This window comes from Tupaia chinensis, unplaced genomic scaffold, assembly GCF_000334495.1.
Source record: "Tupaia chinensis unplaced genomic scaffold, TupChi_1.0 Scaffold000001_1, whole genome shotgun sequence".
NCBI lineage: Eukaryota > Metazoa > Chordata > Mammalia > Scandentia > Tupaiidae > Tupaia > Tupaia belangeri.
The window spans coordinates 6958606-6963014 of NW_006159427.1; the positions used below are offsets into that span (position 1 = coordinate 6958606).

Below are 4409 nucleotides of genomic sequence, written 5' to 3' on the forward strand. Positions count from 1 at the left end.
TCACTCTGATAAGTGCATGTGTCCTTTTGCAAAAACCTAAAAAACTAAAACAAAAGCAAATTCACCTTGATTAAGTTCTGTGAGTGTGCCAGCTCTTCCCTGCTCAGATCCTGATGGACAGGAGGCCTTGGGGATTGGTTCTTAAAGACATGTAGGAAAAGATGCAGTCTGTCGGGCGCTGGAGGAGGTTATGTTCCGCAGTCAGCCTAGGGCTGTGGAGACAGCCGTTGCAAACAGTGAGGGCAGCTAGCCTACAAGACTGTCCAGGAACCGTTTCCCCATCCTGATCCTGGGGCCCACCTCACTCCCACAGACCCTCCCCAAGGCCCTCGCTGGTGTCTTTCACACCCTGCTCTAGGCTGCTCTGTTCTGGGCCTGGCCATGGCTTTGGTTGTCCTCCACCCTGGCTGCCAGGCTGGCTTCCTCTGTGTTCTGACACATCCTAGGGACAAAATAGCAGAGCAAAGGATGGCAGGAGTCTGACCTGGAGGCCAGGGTGCCTTGGAGTGAACCAGTTTGAGAGGTTCTTTGCAACTAGACAGTGTGGTCCGAGGCTGAACCCGCGTTCCTTACTGCTGAAGCCACTGTGAGCTATGGCCTCGTGCCAGTGAAGCTGGGCACTTCCTGGAGTCCGACAAAGCAAACACGTGGGGGGATAACATGACAGAGGGATGGATGTGGGGGGTCTCCCTAAGCAGGGATACATTTGGAATGACTAGGAAAACAGGACGTTCACCAAGAGATGAGTAGGTAGGAAAACTATCACTACTATTTCAAAAAGAAAAAGAACATTGCAGAAGGAAAGGCAGGCTAGAAATTTAAATAGAATATACAGGACATTATTCTTATTTTTCTCAGTGTTTGGTAAGCGCTGGCATAGAAATACAGTGTATGTCCTCACAGTTTATTTATAAGAAACTTCTCTCAAAAAGAATATACAAACAGGGGCCGACCCCGGGCCTGAGTGTGCTGGATCTGCGCGTGGCCGCCAGGCATGCGCCTGCACATGACCACCGGCCGCAGGCGGCAAACTGAAGCTGAAAACAAGGATTAAGAACTTGCAACTATAAGCAAGAGAAAGAAACTTTAGCTGTCTTAAATCAATTGAGAAATACATTGTATAGGAGTATTTTCTCTACCTATGGACAGTGAGAAGATGATGGTTACCAGCCCTGCATTACCTCAGGGAAAAACAAGAACTACTCTACCATTCTTAATGAAGCCAGATACCCGAGGATAACTCACGCTGCAGATCCTCACAACACCATTCCCACTATTCACAAGATGGCTGCTGTGCGGCACCAACTGATAATCATCTCTGCTTACCAGAACCGCTTTCCTAAAACTGTATTCCATGGAGACTCACCTACAATTGCAGAACTGCACGAGACCCACCCTTGATCCAACCTTGAATGGAGTGAGTTTAAGCCACCGGGTCCAGGACTTGAACCACAGTCGACTACATGGGAGTCCAGCAACATAGCCATTACGCCAACTGTTGATCTTCTCTAACCTATTTTAAGAAAACTTTAATTTCAGAGTTGGCTCCATGAACAGAGCTACTAGAGAGAAGCTGGATCCCACATGGTAACTGTGGTTCCAGTCTCCCGCCCCATCAGCTCAAAACACACTGGGTATACAGGCGAGGCCCAAGGTCTGATGGCTAAGGGCTGGAGGAAGGAGGTCGCATCGTGACCAGGCCCTGTGGGGGTACTCCTTTCTCTCATCTGCATACATGCATTCTATCATAATTTTTTTAAAACATTGCAGAGAGAGAGAGAGAGAGAGAGAGAGAGAGAGAGAATGTTAATTCTCAAAACTCTTGTGTGTGGAATTACTTTCTCGGTGTCTGTAGAAGTCCTGGGAGCTGGCGTGATTCAGCACTTTGAGTGTTGTCCTCTCGCGCCTTCTCCTGTAACTGTCCTTCACTCTAGCCTTCTTTCAGTTTGTGGCCTCTCCTTGCTGCTTCTTCTTTTTTTAAAAAAAATAATTGTTTATTTAATTTTTTTATAACTATTATTTTAAAAATTTGCCATAAGGCACATGCACTCACCAGATAGAGAGAGTGAGAGAATGAGAAAGCAAGCTGCCGGGTCTGGGACTTGAGCCACGACCGGCTATGTGGGAGTCTAGTATCTCAACCACCAAGTCACCTGCTGGCCCTCCCCTGGCTTCTATCACTTTTCTGAATCATATCTTCTCAATTCCAACTCCGTGTACCCTTCTCTCCGCAACACTCAGGAAGAGAGGTGGGGAAGAGAAATAAGAGGATGAGGAGAGGAGGTGGGCAGTGGCCTCACTTGGGGAGGCTCCCGGTTTACACCCCAGGGCCTCCCTTTATATATGCTCATTGTGGGTGTGGGTGAGTGACTGTGATCTAGGCTGACTGGGGTTGCAGTGGGCTGAAGACCCTGTTTCCCGACTGTCTCTTTTTCTTTTCTTTCCTTTTTTTTTTTTTTAATAGTTAAGAGATTTTATTCTAATAGCTATAATTACAGTGCTTGTTTGTCGAAATGAAAACTGAAAACAAGTATACAAAACAGTTGATTACTAATCATGTATTGAAAGCAGTAAGAGGTTCCATGACACCAAATAAACCAGTTCTGAGGTTTCCCCCAAGGTAAACTGAACAGCTCCAGCTTCTTTAGTGTTTTATCAAAATGCAAAAGAAAAAAGTAGAGGTCGTCTTTTTCGATGGCAAATTGGACCCTTGCAGGCTGAGGGAGAGAAAGCTACTTCCTACGTGGAGACGGGGGTCCTCCAGAGGGGCTTGGTTCTAGAATGGACCGACCCTCCCGGCTTGCACGTGCCCCGCATATCCCGCCAACGTCCGAGCAAGCATCCAAGTGAGTGCTGGGGACCGCAGGGGCTCCCGTTCTGGCCACATGCTGACCAAGAGAAAGGCCGGGCCCTGTGTCCCCTGAGATGGCCGTGGCTGGCCGCATAGACCCTCCTATAGGGCCACGGGGCCTAGCCTGGGGGGAAGAGAGTCAGGATGCTGTGGCCTTCCAGCCTGTCCCCTAGGTGACCCCATGAGCACAAGTACAAGCACAGCGCTATAGAGTGCAGGGTGACCCAAAGACAAGCGAGTCACAGGGAACTCTATCGTGACCATGCAGAATTGATCGCAGTTTTGTCACTGTCTCTCACGTTCCCAAAGGGGAACAGATGATCCAATGGACTAGTTTTCAGGCCGAAACTGCAAAACCTACACTAGGCATAGTCTTCCTTCTGTGTGTTCAAGTGTTCTCCTTATCTTGTATTTTTAACTATTTTAAAAAATGCACTGAGTTTGGGTTAAAAACCAACCACCAAAACGGATCTCAACACAAATCTAAAGCCAGGAGGTGCTTCCGGCTCTAACACAAAGGCTCCTGGAGGCCAGGTGCCAATGTGCCCAAATCCCTTCTCAGTACTAAACAGTGAGCTGAGTTTTCTTTTTACAATAGAAAAAGCTGAGTAATCTTGCACAGGAGTACCAGAAATTGCTTCATTGGAAACAAAAACTATTTACATTAAATAAAAAACCTGGTTGCAGGCTGCGTCTGCCACATTTACAGCATGGTGCGATGCACACTGTGACCCAAACCCATGGAGACAGCTTCTGGCACTCAATACCACAGAGTCACATGTTTGCCACATGAGAGTGAAGCGGAGGGCGGAGAGGAGGAGTGAGAGGGAGGGAAAGGGGAGTGTGCTCGTTCACTTCTGGTTCTGCAGCTGATTGGACAGCCAATCTAGTCCTTCACAGAGCCCGTCCCCATGGCGGCACAGGTGGCCTGAAAGTACCAGTTCCTATGGCGCAGAGAGTGCAGCCCCAGCGTATCTGTGATTCCGGCCACATTCACAGCATTAGGAAGGCCTTGCTTATTGGCAAACACAAGGAGGACCGCATCCCTGAGCTCATCTTCAGCCAGCATCCTCATGAGCTCCTCGGGGGCCTCGTCCACATGCTCTCTGTCATTGCTGTCCACCATAAAGATCAAGCCTTGTGTATTCTGGAAATAGTGGTGCCACAGAGGCCGGATCTTGTCCTGGCCACCCACGTCCCACACAGTGAAGCTGATGTTCTTGTCCTCTACAGTCTCCACATTGAAACCTGTGGTGGGAATGGTAGTCACAATCTCACCCAGCTTCAGTTTGTACAGAATCGTCGTCTTCCCTGCAGCATCCAGGCCGACCATGAGGATGCGCATTTCTTCTTTGCCAAAAAGGCCCTTGAAGAGGTTAGCAAAGATACTCCCCATGCTTGTAGATGGGTGGAAGTGACACTGCCCAGAGAAACCTTGGTAGCTGCTGCTCTGAGCCAGGTGTTGGTTTCGCTCCCACCTCTTTTCTTTCTTTCTTTTCTTTCTTTCTTTTTTTTTTTTTTTTTTTTTGAGAGGTTTTTTTCTACAAGGGGCCTGTGC

General features: G+C 48.4%; 1 pseudogene; it reads right to left on the bottom strand.

Moving 5' to 3' along the window:
* Positions 1-3267: 3267 nt before the first annotated feature.
* LOC102491482 (ADP-ribosylation factor 1 pseudogene) lies at positions 3268-4247 on the bottom strand (annotated as a pseudogene).
* Between the last annotated feature and the right edge of the window lie 162 nt (positions 4248-4409).